At 41.2% G+C, this 18,617-nt stretch overlaps 1 protein-coding gene and 1 long non-coding RNA gene across 2 annotated transcripts in view; one reads left to right on the top strand and one right to left on the bottom strand.

The window, feature by feature from the left end:
* CCDC54 (coiled-coil domain containing 54) overlaps nucleotides 1–18,617 on the bottom strand; it is a 117,016-nt gene that overhangs the window by 4,166 nt on the left and 94,233 nt on the right. The gene's annotated exons all lie outside the window — the stretch shown is intronic.
* Nucleotides 4,661–16,525, top strand: LOC117801850. The gene is made up of 3 exons (XR_004624607.1): nucleotides 4,661–4,780; nucleotides 11,474–11,550; nucleotides 16,472–16,525. It is a non-coding gene; the product is annotated as an uncharacterized LOC117801850 (long non-coding RNA).

Genomic DNA, 18,617 nt, shown 5'->3' with positions numbered 1-18,617 from the left:
AATTTCATTACAGTTGGAGGAAATTTGTAGATTAGGTATTTCTACTTTACAAGAATTCCCAATTAAATTTAGAAGGATTGCTTGTAGCAAATACTCCCTTTGGGTTAATAACAGCTAAGTCTCATTGGGTGCATTTCAGGCACTGTTTTAAATATTAGTTTATTTAACTCAAGTTCTCTGAAGTGGAGTTCAGAGAAATCAAATAGTTTTCCTTTCTGCTAAAAAATGGGCAAAGTCAAATTTTAAATCCTTACATTCTGGTTCTAGAGTCCAGAACCTCTACTGCCACATAATCATGATAAAAATATGTATTTGCCAACTCAGAAAGAGATGGACATTTCCTTTTTGTTCATTTGTTTGTTTTTAGACAGGGAGAGAGTGGGGGAGGGGCAAAAGAAGAGGGAGGGAGAGAATCTCAAGCAGGCTTCTTGCTCAGCGTGGAGCCCAACTCGGGGTTCAATCTCAGAATGTGAGATTATGACCTGAGCCAAAGTCAAGAGTTGGACACTTAACTGACTGAGCCACCCAGGTGTCTCAGACATTTTCTTTTTTAGAGAAATCATATTATATAGTTACAGAAGATATTTTGATTAAATATTTATTTGCTTAGCAGTATGAAAACACCAAAGGTTTAGTTGGTTATTTTATTTAGCAAACCTACTTGAAACAGAAATTTGTAAAGACTTTAGAAATTGAGCTATCTCTAATTTAAGTAAGTAAAAATTAACATTTGCAAGTATTTTTTTTTTAAGATTTTATGTATCTATTTGACAGAGAGAGACAGCAAGAGAGGGAACACAAGCAAGGGGAGTGCGAGAGGGAGAAGCGGGCTTCCCGCCCGAGAAGGGAGCCTGATGCAGGTCTCCATCCCAGGACCCTGGGATCATGACCTGAGCTGAAGGCAGTTGCCCAATAGCTGAGCCACCCGGGCACCCCAACATTTACAAGTTTTTCTTGACCTATTGTAGTAATAATATACGAACTATAATAAAGAACAATAGAATACAATTTTCAACTAAAAATATTCATGTATACTGATTATTTTTATAAAACAAATTAGTAGATTTGACACAAACATAATCCTATTTGGGTTTCTACTTACTTACTTTTTATTATTTTTTTTTAATTTTAGAGAGAGAGAGTGTGTGTGTGAGCTCAAGCCAGAGAAGGGGCAGAGGGAGAGGGGGAGAGAGAATCTCAAGCAGACTCTGCACTGAGCCTGGAGCAAGATGTTGGGCTCAATCCCATGACCCTGAGATGATGACCTGAGCTGAAATCAAGCGTTGGCCGTTTAACCAGCTGAGCCATCTAGGTGCCCCTTTACTTATTAATGTTAGTGAAAGAAGCCTCAGCCTACTGAGGGCTTGTTAAACAGTAGAAAGCTGTAGTGGGGAAGACATAAACCTATTGATTTGGGTGAAGTTGTGAGAGCAGTCAAAAAGTGAATGAGGGGGCGCCTGGGTGGCAGAGCGGTTAAGCATCTGCCTTCACGCTCAGGGCGTGATCCTGGCGTTATGGGATCGAGCCCCACATCAGGCTCTTCCGTTGTGAGCCTGCTTCTTCCTCTCCCACCTTCCCCTACTTGTGTTCCCTCTCACTGGCTGTCTCTATCTCTGTCGAATAAATAAATAAAATCTTAAAAAAAAAAAAAAGTGAATGAGAAGCGCCTGGGTGGCTCAGTGGGTTGAGGATCTGACTCTTGGTTTTGCCTTAGGTCATGATCTCATGGGTTGTGCGATTGAGCCCTGCATGGGGTTCCTGCTCAGCAGGGACTCTGCTTGAGGATTCTTGCCCTCTGCCCCTCCTGCCACTCATGCATGTGTGTGTGCACACTCTCTTTCTCTCTCTCTCCCTCTGGAATAAATAAATAAATATTAAAAAAAAAAAAAGGAATGAAAATGGGAGATGAGCTGATTCCAGGAGACAGGATTTTATAGGAATGGTATTTGGGGCCAGAAAGGCTCGATGTCAAGGCCTTCCTTTTTGCTAGCCCTGTACTCTTAGTCAAGTTACCAGCATTTTACAAGCATGTAATATGGGATAATAACAGCACCTATTTCATAGGGTGGTTTTGAGGATTAAAGTGCTCAATATTTGTAAACCCTTTTCCTCCTCCTCTTGGGCCACCTCCTTCTCACTCTTCTTCCAAATGATAGCAAGAAGTGGGTTAAGAGTTCTAAGCTTTAGCTCCGTATGCTCTCTCAATCCCTTACTCTACCTTTCATTTACTCATTCAACCGAGAGCCACTCCACCATCTGTATGACCAAGGCATAAAGCACATTCTGCCCACCATTCAACATACCATGCAGATAAAGCATTTGGATTAGAAGGACAGCAGAATGTAGCAAACAAAGCCAGACAAACCAGCATTCTGTCTCCTAGTACGGGTAGTACAACGAGCTATGGTATCAGGCAGACTGGCATTGAATAAACTATTGGAGAGTTGACTTTAATAATACATATTATTAATATTTAAAATGCTGGTGTTTTTAAATAATCCAGTTAAGAAATGTACAGAAAACATGAATAGACATATTTCCAAAGAAGACATACATATGGCTAATAAGCACATGAAAAGATGCTCAACATCACTGGCATCAGGGAAATACAAATCAAAGCCACAATGAGATACCACCTCACACCCATCAGAATGGCTAAAATTAACAACACAGGAAACAACAGATGTTGGTGAGGATGCGGAGAAAGGGAAACCCTTTTGCACTGTTGATAGAAATGCAAACTGATGCAGGCACTCTGGAAAACAGTATGGAGGTTCCTCAAAATGGTAAAAATAGAACTACCCTACAATCCAGCAATTGGACTACTAGGTATTTACCAAAGAACACAAAAATACAGATTTGAAAGGACACCTGCACCCCAATGTTTATAGCAGCATTATTAACAATAGCCAAACTATGGAAATAGCCCAAATGTCCATGGACTGATGAATGGATAAAGAAGAGGTGGTATATATATAATGGAATACTACTCAACCATCAAAAAGAACAAAATCTTGTCATTTGCAATGACATGGATGGAGCTGGAGTGCATTATGCTGAGCAAAGTAAGTCAGTCAGAGAAAGACAAATACCAAAAGATTTCACTCATATGTGGAATTTAAGAAACAAAACAGATGAACATATGGAAAGGAAAAAAAGAGAGAGGGGGGAAACAAACCAAAAGAGAATCTTAGTGATAGAGAACAAACAGAGTTGATGGAGGGTGTGGGTGGGAAATGGGCTAAATGGGTGATGGGTATTAAGGAGGGCACTTGTTACAATGAGCACTGGGTGTTATATGAAAGTGATGAATCACTAAATAAAAATAAAATAAAATACTGGTGTTTTTGAATAAGCAAACTATAAATTAATTATGGTAGAGTCAAGATTATCTATAAAATTACTTTAATTGATGTCCTTTTTAATATGCTTTCTTGAGTAGGAGAGAATGGGGTACAATTTTAGCTATCTTGCTAGCAATTGAACATGATTTGTAACCTTTATGTAACGCCTGCAGTCAGGTACTATTGCTCATGTATCCTTAGGGATTGTGATCATAAAAAAAAAATTATTGAAGGTCTTTTATTTTCCCCACAAAATTTGAGGGCCAGGCTTACAAGAATCTGAGCTCTCCCACCTGCATATCACAGGTCGTGTGCCCAGGGAGATGACAGATTGAGGGAACAGAAACTAGGAGGGTTTTTGTTTTTGTTTTGAAGATTTTATTTATTTTGTGTGTGTGTGTGTATGAGAGAGAGAGAGAGAGAACAAGCAGGGGGAGTGGCAGGCAGAGGGAGAAGCAGGCTCCTCCGTGAGCAGGAGCCTGATGCGGGACTCAATCCCAGGACCCTGGAATCATGACCCAAGCCAAAGGCAGACACTTAACCAACTAAGCCACCCAGGCATCCACAGGAAGTCTTTTTGAATTTGATCAGGGTGGCTGACCCCAGGGGATAAGAAGGTGTTCATCACAGAGTTCAAATATGGTGTTACACAAGTAGTTATGAAGGACCCAAAAGTGAAGTCATCTTTTGGTCCTACTTTTCTTTCTTTTCTAGCCATGAGGACTAGAAGAGAATGAAATTGACCCCAGAGCTGTTGCACTGAAGCAAGGCAAGGGTGGAGAGGAAAGCAAAGATGTAATGTTTATAAGGCAGGCAAAATCTTGAGGCAGTGATGCCATGCTGTCCGCTGAAGGAAGTCATGGAGTCCAGTGACATCGATACGGCCCCTGCAGTGAGAGGGCTACTTCCACTCTGCGGTGTCAGTAAATGTGCACGATGATACTTTAAACATATGAAAGTAGAAGCCCAAAAAATAAGATGAATACCTTTGAAGAAATGATGGAATGATAATTTTCTTTTACATAATATTTGGTAATAATAATTTACTTTTTCACTACAACTAAAATTGTATGGTTTCTTTCTACAATGGCCTCCATCTATTTATCACCCAAACTTCTACTCATCCTTTAGGGGCCATCCAGGTAATACTTTCCTTGTCCTGCCTGTTCTGGTTCTCCCTGTCGTCTCACCAGTGCCCCCTGTCCACCTCGACCCCCCCCTCCCGACATGTTCTGGGTCCCCACCTAGCAGTGATTGATGTATTGTATTGTTAATGTTGGTGTGTGCCTCTCTCTCCTCCAGACTGTGAGCTCCTTGAGAGGAGAGACTTACCTTCCAACTCTGTATCCCCAGTGTCACAAAGCCTAACATACGGTTGGTGCTCAGTCGATCTTTATTCAGTGAGTGAATGAATATACTTGTGGATGACTGTCAAGGTATGTTGGGTCTTTCCTGAGCCTGTTTCTATCAGGGGCTGCAGAACACATTGTTTGTCTCATAAAGAGAATCTATGATAACTTTTCTCAGTCCCTGAGGGATCATTTAGCAATTTGGAGATAGGAATTTCATAATTGCTTCCCCAAAGACCTGAAGCAGTTAAATAGCAGGAGAGGTAAATTGAGATCAGGTAGATGGAGACAATTATGAACCTGGAAACAGCTATGGCATAGAGAAGAGAGAGAGCCCTGTAATGATGGTAACAGGACAGATGTTAACGTCACTGATGCTCTAGGTGATTAAGGGACCCTCACCACCACCCCCCCCCGGTACTACATATGATTTCTTTCAGGCCTCTGGGGAACCGCAGGTAATCAGAGTATTCTCCAAGCCCCTGTGGGAATGCCTACAAATGCGTTTGTCATCGATTTGGGTACTGGGGCACTTATTTCTATATTCATGTCGTCTTACACTCTGAACTCCAAATTTACAATGAGCTCTCTCTAGCTTATCTAGATATACCCTTCACCATTTAGTTCCAGAACCCTGGGGGCACATTAGTATTTTATGTTATCTCTCCTCCCTGTCATCTTCCTCCAGTTCTTTCTGTGATGCTTGGCTCTCCCTGATAATATATTATATAAGGTTGCTCGGTTTCTGTTAATTCTCAACTTCACCTCTTGGTTTTGCTTCTCTGATATTACGTATAAAGCTCTGCTCCCTTTAGCTTATGACCGACACTCTTTTTGCAGTGCTTTATAAGTCCTGATGTGCACAATTGATGTAGCCATAAAAATAAATGGCCAGGAAAAAGGAAGAGAAAGTGAAAGAGAAGTGTTTTTGCTTAACCATTCACCTCCTTTCTTTAATGGAGTTGCTGAATAAATTCAGTGGTTGAGTCTATTTAAACACCTCTGTTTCAGGGTGCCTGGGTGGCACAGTGGTTAAGCCTCTGCCTTTGGCTCAGGGCGTGATCCCGGTGTTATGGGATCGAGCCCCACATCAAGCTCTTCCCCTATGAGCCTGCTTCTTCCTCTCCCACTCCCCCTGCCTGTGGTCCCTCTCTCACTGGCTGCCTCTATCTCTGTCAAATAAGTAAAATCTTAAAAAAAAAAAAATAAACACCTCTGTTTCATTGAACTTATATCAGTTAGCAGATCTTTTTGGAAACCATGGAGTGGTGGGAGCAGCTCAGGATTAACCCACTGTCATGTTCCTGAAATGCCCTGTACTTCATTTAGGGAGCGCTGCAAATTAAAAGATACGGATTACCTAGTGATCACCCAGGAAATGAGGATTTAAAATGGAAACAAATCCAGAAGTCGTTAAGTGCAAAAATTGAAGAACGTTAGTTTTCCCATTTCTAATTATGAATGCTGGGCAGTTGGCTGCATTGTCATATATGGGCATGTTAATATGTTAGTGTAGGCTTAATTGGAAGAAAAACTGTTTTAGTGCTTGGGTTTTCAATTGTAATGATGTTTTATAGGACTTTGGACTACAAAATCTAAGGAGCTGTCTTCTTTCTTAGTTTAAAGTTTCCAAGATTGTAATGTGAAAAATTGCACTGGCTTTCCTTAATAGTTCTCACCTTGCAAGACATCTATTTTTATGACATTTTATGTTTCTGAGGGAATTTGCACCAATATCTATGTGAAGTAAATGTGTGTTTATCCCTTGGCTCTACTTCTCCTTCTGTTATTAGTCGGCTCTCTGTCCATCCCAGCATGTTCCCTCCCATCCTATTTCATCTGTGCAAGGAGAACCGTAGTAGTCATGTGCTGATATTGAAGGATTGCCATAAGGGTTAACATGGCAATGTTTGTTCCATCTTAGTTCTTAATGTATTTAACACCTTCTAAGAATTGTAAACTATTGTTATTATTGCACACAGTTTCTGCAGAGGTTTTTCTTCAGAAGTTTGATTTTAGAATCACTTCCCTTCTCTCTTTAAAGCTCTACGCATCCTTTCTCCTGGAAGGGTTTGGATTACAAAGATCTTATTTAACTTTCCAAATAATATTATTTCTCCCTACACATTCTGATTACACACAAAATAGAAAATGCCCAAAAGGCAATCATAAAACTGAAGGGCTTTTTCCCCCCCTTCCTTCTCTATCTAGGTTTTTACAGCTGTGATCAAAGAGGACAGGTATTCATTCATTGTTTTAAATATTTATTGAGCCCCACCCCCCGCCATGTGTATAGCTACTGCAGCCGTTTCTGTTACACCAAAGCCAACTAGAGTATAAAATGTATTTTAGGAATGGTTAGTGGTAAGATTGAGAATTTGCCTTTTTTGGGGTTCCATCTTTTTCTGGAAATTTCAAGTCTTTTCCTGGTGGTCTTTGTGTAAGGTTAATGTCCAAATGACAGAAATGGAGAGTGACAAGGCAGTTCTATTAGACACGTTTCAATAATTTTCAGCTTCATTTTTAGGCTAATGATTATGATTCTCATTGTGACCTGTGAGAATTCATAACCACTCATTCTATTTAGGTGCGCAAGTTTTCTTCTTCACCATCTAGTGTAAAATGATAGCAAGCTGGCTTAACCCCTTGGGCAATTTACACATTAAAATAGGTAAAAATCTTTATCATAATCTCCATTGGACTTTACATTTAAGTTTTTTTTTTTTTAAGATTTTTTATTTATTTGACAGAGATAGAGACAGCCAGCGAGAGAGGGAACACAAGCAGGGGGAGTGGGAGAGGAAGAAGCAGGCTCATAGTGGAAGAGCCTGATGTGGGGCTCGATCCCATAACGCCGGGATCACGCCCTGAGCTGAAGGCAGACGCTTAACCGCTGTGCCACCCAGGCGCCCCTACATTTAAGTTTTTTTTAATAGCACTTAAAAAGAAAAAAAATGTATTTCTGGAAATGACGTTTTTTGTTATTAGAAACTCAAGCTGAAGTAGAATGGATGCCCAGGCTCATTGCAATGATTGAAAAAGTGACGTAATTACTTAAAAACTAGCAAAACAGAGGCGCTTAACTTTTTTGGCTTCAGTATCCCTTTGAGAATTCTATGAAAGCTTTGCATGCTTCTTCCAGAAGCAGCACACACATACAATTTTGCATATAATTTTAGGCGATTCTTAGATCTCTCTTCTCTCCCTGCCCCCAAAGGCACTTATGGACACTATAAATGATATGTTAATTATACCAGGTTTAAATTCCTGACAGTATGAGAAGAAGGATAATTCAGGTTCCAGTATTTGTTTATGGATGTTTTGCTTCTAGGAGGCCTGGGGTCTTTAGGTGGTTTGGCTCAAGAACTTGGAATAGGGAGAATGCGGATTAAAAGCAGTTGATTATTTGGAACCAAAGGAGGGAGAGGTCCATGGAATGCAGTGGCTTGGGGATGGTTCCAGTGAGGACTTTTAAGAATGAGCGAGGTCAGGGCACCTGGGTGACTCAGTTGGTTAAGGGAGTGACTGTTGATTTTGGCTCAGGTCGCAACCTCAGCGTCGTGGTATGGAGCCCTGCCACAGGCTCTGCGCTCAGTGTGGAGTCTGCTTAAGACTCTCTCCCTCTCCCCCTCCTCCCCACCCCCACTCGCACATGTGCTCTCTCGCTCTCTCCTAAAATAGAATGAGTGAGATCTGGATGGAGGAAAGTAAGGAGGTCCTTTAGGCTAGACGCACCATGACATCAGGGGCCCTACGTGTTTTGTTCTTCACTGTTCTTCATTGTTCTTCAATGTATTTACATATATATAGTGTATATGTATAGTATAGAGAGTGTCTGTCTAGCTAGCTAGCTATAGGCTTTCTAGAACTACAAACATATCTATATAGCTATAGATATAGCGCTTTGTGTCTCATTTCAAGCGAGGAGTTTGAGCCAAGAGCAATGGCATCAATCCAGGGCTGGAGTTCTCCCTGTGTCTTTGACCCGAAGTGAGGGGAATGCTGGCTGCCAGTCCAGGTATCTCTAGTGATGAGTGAGGAGCAAGGCAAGGGTTTTATGAGCTATTGGGAGGCCAAAGCTGCAAAATTAAATACTTAGTTTGATTGCTGAGGAACTAAGAAACAACAGAAGAGATCTACCAGTATTTTGTTATGAGATTCTGATAGGCCGACGACTAGACCCTGGGAGGGGCGATTCCAAACGAGAGAATTGGGCCCCTCCACCCACCTCCCCCACAGCAAAGGAGGAAACGCCCCGGGGTTCATTGTGCCTCGTCCAGTTTGCAGTTGTCCCCTGAGCACCGCACCTAATTTCCCACAGTGGGAAGAGAGAAGGAAAGCCTTTGTGGGACAACTGAGTCATTTTAAACTTGGACTTTCCCCTCTGTTGTTTGAGTACCAATTTAAAAGGAGCTGTTATCGTCAAACACTGAACCGGCTTCGGCCCCATCCCCACCTCTTTCCTGGCCTTCTCCCTCCTCTTCCTACCTGAACGCGTGGGCTGCCTACCTGCAGCGTCATTGCCACAGTGGCGTGAGTCAGCTGTGGCTTTCCTTTGTTCGCAGTTGTAATTTACCCAGTAGCTATTATTTAATTAAATCCCGCAAAACTGGTGAGCACTTTCTTTTTTCTGTCTATATCGTTTACATAGCTATACATATATTTGTCTTTTTTATCCGTCTAATGCAAGTGACAAGTGTTCCCCTCTTAAAACGTGGACTTTACCCACAGCAGGACTCTGTCATTTCACTTTGCTTTCCCTGCTGATTGTTATGAATAAAATGATCATAGAGTGAAGTGTCTGAATCCCACCATGTTCAAAATCAAAAGAATGGACCGTATCACAGTCCAGTCACAGAGCATGTATCTACGTGTGTGTGTGTGTGTGTGTGTGTGTGTGTTCTCAGACTTCATGTTTCCACCAGGAGGGGCAATCATCAAATAACCAGCATGTTATTCTTGTCCTCCCTCTGTCCCCTCAGAGGAGCCTTTACTCATCTCCTTCCTCTTTTCCTTTGTCTCTGGGGTTTGCCTGCTTGCTGAGAGCTCTTCATTCTGTTTCTGTGCCATGAGCCCAACAAGGGCTGACTCTGCTCCCCCGTAGCCCCCTCCCCACCTATGTCCGCAAGTGGGGTGGGGCTGAAGCAGGGAGAATCACGCTAATTCTGATACTGGGTATTAGGAAGACTGTGGTTGCCACACATTTATGCCACATCCATCATAAGGGTAGTATTTGTATCTTTGATTTGCTGTGTTCCTCTGCCTCTATCAACTGTGGAAACTGGGAGAGGAAAAACAGCATCATTTGTTCACCTTCTCATACACCCAACAAAGTAGGCTCATTTTTAGTCATTACAGATTTGGATGACATTACTGAGCTTACTGTTTTGGAGAAGCCTAGGGTAAAGCCTATTTAGAGCAGACTGCATTTGATGAGAAGTCTATGAATTTGAAATTTTGATTTTAGGTACAGAGTTTGTAATTTAGATATAATTGGACATCTTTTTTGTTTCATCCTTTTCATTGCAAACATGAGACAAACCATACTGACCTGATTTTAAAAAAATTTTATTTATTTATTTGAGAGAGAGAGAGTGCACATGAGTCAGAGGAGGGGCAGAAGGAGAGAATCTTCAAGCAGACCCCTTGCTGAGCCTGGAGCCCGAGGCAGGGCTTGATCCCACAACCCATGAGATTATGACGTAAGCCGAAACCAAGAGTCTGATGGTCAACCGACTGAGCCACCCAGGTGCCCTCTGACCTGATTTTTTAATAGAGCATTGTGAAGAGTAACCCGAAATTGCCAGGTATAGGTGTCGCAAACAGTTTCTTAAAATTTTCTATGCCCCTGTTTCCTTATCTATAATAGAAGAATGGGAGTACTTCACAGAGTTGTTGAGGGGATGAAATTAAGCATTCGATAAATGTTTAATAATCATCTGTGGTGTGCTTGGTGCTGTGTCATAAAAAGGATATTCTTGATGAATCTGTAAACTCAGTAACCCAGCATTTTGCTGTTCAAGATACAGCAATTTAAAAAAAAGGAAAAAAAAAAAAGTCCGTTACTGATGACCTCATCTTTTCCCTATCTATTCTCTAAATTTTTCTTTTCACTTTTAATTTAACCTATGCCATTTTGATCCTGTAAGATCTACTTCTTGATGTTTCTTTGAAATGAAATTTCTTTTTAAAATTGTTGATGTTGGGGTTCCTGGGTGGCTCAGTCAGTTAAGCGTCTGACTCTTAATCCTAGCTCAGGTCTTGATCTCAGGGTCATGAGTTCAAGCCCCATGTTGAACTCCATGCTGTTTAAAAAATTTTTTTAAATAAATAAATAAAATTGTCAATATCGCTTTAAGAAAGAGGGAAAGCCAGAAGTCTGCTGCTAGCTTGGTTTCTTGGTGGCATCTTTTCCTTCTGCAAAATCAACTGACCCCAGGACAGAGGGGAGAGGGTGGGACAGCTGGAGGGTGGCTCATGCTGCCAGACGAGTCTAGACTGAATTTGAGGAACAAAAGGAGAGAGGGAGAAATGTTTCGAGACAGCCTCAAAATTTTCTTTCCTATCTGTCCAGAAGGTGAAACAAACTCCACCAGACTTCTTTTAGTTTATTTGCCGTTCCTGCGGAATGGCCAAATTTCCTTTCTGTAAGTGCTCATGGACCATAGGTTTGGGGAGTAGAGGGTGGGAGGTGAAGTTCATACTCTGACTGTTGTTCTGTCTCCTGCTTTACATGACTCTGTCGGCCTTGGCTCTTGCTGGGGATGTGCTGTGGAAGAGTGAAGGCTGCTGCATGATGTAAATCCACAGATTCACCGTCTGGAACAGTCATATCTCATCCCCGCCCCCCTCAACTGGTGAGATCACAGTAGTCTCCTAGTAGGGTCATAATTAAAAAAAAAAAAAGTAGGAGGAAGGAATTCTTTCTCATGTTTTAAGATCTGGGCCTACTGGACTTGTTTGCTTCTCCAATATTTATGGCAGTAAAGAGACAACCTTGTCTTCGTGCTGAGGGAGGGAGACCCTTTCTCTTTGAGTGGCCTTAGGAGGGCTTGTCCAATGCAAGTCTGACCATCCGGAGTGTGCCAGGGTAAGGTGATGGGGAGCCCATCAGCAGAGGGCTCTACTTGTTAAACTATTTCCATAAGGAAACTCACCTTGCTTCCTGGGCTTCCTGGTAATCTTCAGGAAAATGAAGGGAGCAAACTCACTGATATCTTAATTCCACTCCTATTCCAATATTAGAAAAGTATACCTTAGGAGTCAGAAGGAGGATTTAATTAACTTTCAAATTTCTGAATTTAAAAAAATGCCCCCTGTTGTATTAAATGTTCGATATTCTATTATATACCACATTCATAATGTAAACCTACTTTTATATGCTTATTAAGCTTGACACTTTTAAAGAAATCACTTGATTGTTATCCATTATTTGGTTATTAATCATTTAAATTAAATATTTACCTCTTTAATTAAGAATGATCATATGTCATATAAAATATTTCAGAAGTTGAAGACTCTTCCTTCAGGTATTAGAAACACACAAATAGGGGCTCCTGGGTGGCACAGTGGTTAAGCGTCTGCCTTTGGCTCAGGGCGAGATCCTGGCGTTATGGGATCGAGCCCCACATCAGGCTCTTCCGCTATGAGCCTGCTTCTTCCTCTCCCACTCCCCCTGCCTGTTTTCCCTCTCTGGCTGGCTGTCTCTCTCTGTCAAATAAATAAATAAAATCTTTAAAAAAAAAACACACACACAAATAATCTGAGACCAGGAATTCCAAGGTCACTACATTTGATTGGGTCAAAGATGCACATTTTTTTCACATTTTAATGTCATCAAAATTGGAATTTGCCTTACAATAGATGGCATCATAGCATGGTGTTATAGATTCATTGGTGATGCTTTTCTTTTTTTAATGATACTTAAAATAATAACATGCTTACAATTAATGACATCTTAGATTTATTGAAATACATCAAATATTAATTCACTATAAATACCTAAATTTAAGACCAACTTTCTAGTCTTACATAAATGTATCTATCATACATTTTTTTAATATGATTTTTTTAAAAGATTTTTATTTATATATTTGACAGAGAGACAGCCAGTGAGAGAGGGAACACAAGCAGGGGGAGTGGGAGAGGAAGAAGCAGGCTCCCAGAGGATGAGCCTGACGTGGGGCTCGATCCCAGAACGCTGGGATCACGCCCTGTGCCAAAGGCAGATGCCTAACGACTGAGCCACCCAGGGGCCCCACATATTTTTTTTTAAAGATTTTCTTTCTTTATTTGAGAGAAAGAGTACATGAGGGGGGCTAGGGGCAGAGAGAGAGGGAGAAGCAGACTCCCCACAGAGGAGGGGAGCCCGATGCGGGGCTGGATCGCAGGACCCTGGGATCATGCCTGGAGCTGAAGGCAGCCGCTAAACGACTGAGCCACTCAGGCGCCCCATCTATCATACATGTTAATCCTTGAACTTAAATGAGCACTTCATGAACCTAATATATCCTAACATAACCATTTTAAGAGCACAAGGCTCTATTGAACATTTTTGATTCAGTGAAAGTGCCGGCTTGAGACTAAGCTGGAACTTCACATGTCCAGGCGTGTGGTGTGAACCTGGGCACACATATGAGGTGTTAAAATACATGAGTTAATTCATATGGGGTGTTCTTTGTTGTGTATTGGTTTGACATGATTTCAAATCCACTTGTTTATGACTTAAGTGAAGTTCATTTTAATCTACTTGTTTATGACAAAGACAAAAGGAAAAAAAGTTGTTTTGATATAAGAATGAAGTGTATTGTGTGAGGATGCCGTCGCTTCTGTTCTCAGAAGTCAGTAGCGCAGCTGCTGAGGGGCCCCACGGGGGGCTCGCTGATAAAAAACATATGAAGAAATAACTACGGCAAAGAGACATTTTGACTGTAAATACTGAGACTTCATGAGGGCTATCAGGGATTGTTCTGTTGGGACAAGGCGACATTTTGCTNTCAGCTAAATACTCTCCCCCTTCTCTCTCACCAACTTGCATAAAGGTGCATCTCAACTAAATGTGGACTTTTTTCCCTTTCATCTTCCCTTGCCTGGAACAATGGAGGGATTAATCTATCACGGGTGTGGAGCATGTTATTTCTGTATTATTTTCTTAAGAGGCATTATCCTAGATGCTATTGTCTTGTGAAATTCCCACAGCAAACCTGTGTTAAATAAATTGTTGGCAAAGACAAACTCAGTCTCAGAGCATAATTTGCGTCCCCACACAAAGCATACTTGCAGGAAGAGGAATGTTTCGTTTCAGTGTCTGTGACCAGACACAGGCATATCAGTTGGGTTTGCTGGGAAGCTGACACTGAGATGGAGTTGGGAGTATAATTTCTTGGGGAAACATCTGTGAAAGATCAAAACAAGAGGAATTGCATCAAGCATGGAAAACCTACTGATCTGACAGAGTCTTGGCAAACCCAACGGGGAGCTCTGGAACAAAGAGTGTTCCTGAGACTGAGTCCCCTAACTGAGCAGAAATGTCCGGGTCCTAGTACCCCCACTGGACTCTGACTTTTGCCCAGAAAGAGCATGAGGTGAAATCTTGAAAGCTGAGGCCCTCTAGAGCAAGTTACAGCTGGAGAATGTCAGCGAACTCCACTCCTTGCAGGTGAAATAGAGATTCCTTCTACATTTTTTTTTTTTTAAGATTTTATTTATTTATTTGACAAAGAGAGAGACAGCCAGTGAGAGGGGGAACAAAAGCAGGGGGAGTGGGAGACGAAGAAGCAGGCTCCCAGCAGAGGAGCCCGATATGGGGCTCGATCCCAGGACCCTGGGATCACACCCTGAGCCAAAGGCAGACGCTTAACGACTGAGCCACCCAGGAGCCCCCAAAATAGAGATCCTTTCTTGGCGGGAGATCTGAGAGTTGCCCTGCACCCCACTGTCTGTCTTACATAGCAGCTCTTACCCAAGGCCTTGCGTCTGAATCCTGGAGTGAGAGGTGTGGCAACAGCTGCGTCGGGTAAGATTTTATTCTGCTCGCACGCTGACAAGTTAGGCTGGCACAGTGTCATGGATGCTGACAGAACACATGAGGCTCCCACGTCAGAGATAAAGGACTTTACGACTCCTGACATAGTAGCTAGCGTGTTTTCTTGTTCCCACAGGGTGATGGAAATAAGGCTAGTTGAGGTCTGCACACCCAGTGGGGCACGTCACAGGAGAAGAGTCTCAAGTGTGGAGAATCTAAATCTTTCACAAGAAAGTGTAACAGGCAGAAAGCCTGCCTGACTTTTGTTCCAGAGGACAGTAAGCAAATCTGCCCCTCACTCCAGAGGCAGACACTCTGCCAGCAGCCTTAAGGACAAGGCTTTTGGCTATGCAAACATACTTAAAGACATAATCCAGAACAAAGGCAGCCAGTCTATGTGCTCACAAGATGTGCAGAAATATCAGAGACCCATAGAGAATTGTTTCCCAACAAGGTGCTCCAAACAGTCGCTAAAGGGAATATTTTTATCAGTGACTTGGGAAAACATGGGCACAAAGCAGAGAGACAACTGCGCCTTGGTTCTAAAGTGACAACTGTTGACAGATAGTTGAGAGGAGGACATTTTTCCTACTTCTTGCAACAAGAGGGACTTCAGCTGAGAAAGAATTATGGGGAGGTCATGCCATGTAGGCATCTTGAGTGTCTGAAGTTTGAGGAGCACCAGGAAATGGCATTATTGACATGGGCATCAGCACTCTCGCTGACTTCCCCTGTCACGGTGGGACTAACAGTTTGGGCCACAGCCTGAAAACCACGAGAAGATTGTGAGAACCTTGGAGATACTCTCCTAGAGCCTCTAGAGAGAGTTGGGCAGGGATGTAGGGGCTGAGGTGTCATGGGGCCGATTTCTATTCAGGTGAGAAAAAGAGGCAGAGAAATTTGAGATGTAACCATTAATATCCTCCTACTAGTACCCAGATGCTGGGAGGCCTGCCTCAAGAAAGTCGGGGCAGACCAGTGGTGCTTATTCAGTAGGGCTCACGAGTTCCTCGATGTATGAATGGCTATATTTAGTAACTCTTTCCAGCCTAATTATAGTTGGCAGTGTGTCTATTTCCATTTTTGTCCCTTAACCTTCCTTTCTCCAGAATGCTAAAAGGAAAGACTGAGTAAGCAAATAAGTTCATCTAATTAAAAAAAAAAGAAATAAAGTTTTAGGATTAATGAAGAAATTCCTGAGGTATGTTTGAAAGTTCAGTTCAATATTTATCTCCTCCTAGAAGCTGGTTTATCCCAGATTATAGCAATTTCTTCTTCCTTCAATTGCTATGACTAAATCTAGGGATGGCAAAAAATGTTTCAGCATATGTACTTAATCATTTGAGAGTGACTAGCTGGAGCACTTTGTTCAGAATTTGTGAGACCATGTCCCAACTCTCGGGGAAGGCAGCCGTGAGCAATGTGGTCCATGAGGTTGGCCTTTATATGGAGGTTGCAGCATGCATGTTACATGTTTAATAACAACCCACTAGTTCTTTAAGAGGTTTTCCACAGAAGACAGGTTTTGTTTGTTTGTTTGTTTGTTTGTTTGTTTGTTTTACACAGAAGCAATGAAATCTCATGAAACGAGTGTTCCTTTTCCAAACAAGTTGGGAAAGCATTGGAAATTATGAAACTCTTAGGAATTCACAATGAACATTACCATAACAAAGGCAATGAGAATTGTGCATTACAGGAACTGCTTGTATAAATATAATCTATAATCTTCCTTTTTTTTTTTTTTTTTACTACAGAACCTATTTTCTCCATTGTGTCCTAACAAAATAGTCATCACATAATACCCTGTGGTAAGCTTTGCTTTATTCTTTTGTGTATAATAAACTCTTAAATTATTTACCTTTTTATGCTTTTGTTTATCTTTCTCTGCAGCTGAACTATAAACTTGTTGAGAATAGAAACTATGCCCTAAACTTCTTGTCTGTGTTACAGAATTTAAATCAATATGATGTACATAGTTGGAGTACATGGTATATTATATATATATTTTAATGTCTTAAACTTAGTTTACAATAGTTCTGCCTTATCTGTGGTTTTGCTTCCCGTGGTTTTAGTTACCCTTGGTCAACCATGGTCCAGTAGCAAATAATTCTTTTGACATAGGGTCAGAAGGTCAATAGTAGCCTGTTGCCATGTCACATTACCTGCGTCATTCGCCTCACTTTATCTCATCGCATAGGCATTTTATCATCTCACTTCATCACAGGAAGAAGAGCGAGTACAATACAATAAGATATTTTGAGAGAGAGAGAGCGACCACATTCATGTAACTTTTATTACAGTACATTATTATAATTGTTCTGTTTTATTATTAGTTATTGCTGTTAATATATTACCATGCCTAATTTATAAATTAAACTTTATCATAGGGATGTGTGTATAGGAAGAAACATGCTAGACAGAGGAGCCAGTGTTGTCTGCAGTTTCAGACATCCGCTGGAAGTCTTGTAACATACTCCCTATGGATAAGGGGGCTGCTGTACCATAGTAGTAATGATGGCTCTAGATACTTCAAAAATTCACTTGAGTATTCCCAGTGCTTGATGTGTTGTTAGAATGGAATTAAAATTTGTTGCATGTTAGAATTATGTGTTAAGACAGGTGAAGATACTAAGATAAAACAGTTCTTGAACCTAAGGAGCCTAGAGGCTTTTTGAGGCAATTTAAAAATTTTATGTATTTTATTTTCACTTTTTTCTAGCTTTATTAAAATATGATTGACATATAACATTGTGTGAGTTTAAGGAATACGAGATGATGATTTGATGCACATACATATTATGAAATGTTTACCACAACAAAGTTAGTTAAGACAACCTTCACCTTACATAATTACTCTTTTGTTGTTGTTGTTATGGTGAAAACATCAAAGCTCTATCCTTACGGCAATTTTCGAGTATAGGATACAGTAGTGTGAACTACTGCCACCCTCCGGTAACCCTAGATCCCTGGCACTTACTCATCTTGTCACTGAAAGATTGTACCCTTTGTCCAGTATCTTCCACCATGGCCCCCATGCCTCTGGCCGTGGCAGTTACAATTTTACTCTCTGTTTCTATGAGGTTGGTGTTTTTAGGTTCCGCATGTAAGTGAGCTCATAGGATATTTGTCTTTCCGCGTCTGACTTCTTTCACTTAGCATAATGTTGAGACAACATCTAAATAAAGACAATGGGCTCCTATCGCAGCAGCAGAGAACAAAGTAAGAATACAGAGAAGAACCGCCAGAGAGTGTTGGCTTCCCTGGAATGGGTTATCAGAGGTGGAGTCCCCTCTGGACCAAAGATGCTTTCTGCTTGGATGCTTATGAAGCAGTATGGAGCAAATGGTAAAGTCCTTTTTCTGGGCTAGACTGCCTATGTTCAAGACTTCGCTCTGCCACGTGCTATCTGTATGACTCGAGTCATTCTCAACTGCTTATCTAGAAAACGGAATAAAAAGAGTGCCTAGCGTGTAGGGCTATTATGGGAATTCAGTAAGATATTTAAAGAGTTTGACACAATACCTTTTCCTTGTAGTAGGCAGAAATCAATACCTGTAATCTATTGTTTTTGCTAGAGTAGATTAGAAAGAATACAGAAGGGTCTGTCCTCTAAACTTTTGAATACCAATGTGGCATAAATCTTTTCCTTTGATGTTTTCAGATGTCTCTTCTTCCTCCGTTTTTACACACTTGAAATATGCTATGTCTTGCATGGCAGTATGATCAGTCAAATTTGTACAATCAATTAAAGTCAAATTGTAATGTATGGCTTTACTTGAGGACAAAAACCACATTCTAGCCTTTTGTGTTTCACTTACCAAGCCAGTGCAATACTTCCTAGTAGTTCAATGCTCAGCAAATGCTTATTAAACATTACTTTTAAAAGTTTTTAAAATATAT

The sequence above is a fragment of the Ailuropoda melanoleuca genome, chromosome 1, assembly GCF_002007445.2.
Source record: "Ailuropoda melanoleuca isolate Jingjing chromosome 1, ASM200744v2, whole genome shotgun sequence".
In the NCBI taxonomy this organism is placed as follows: Eukaryota; Metazoa; Chordata; class Mammalia; order Carnivora; family Ursidae; genus Ailuropoda; species Ailuropoda melanoleuca.
The sequence above is the reverse complement of the archived record's forward strand: the minus strand, read 5'-3'. Positions and strand labels throughout refer to the sequence as shown.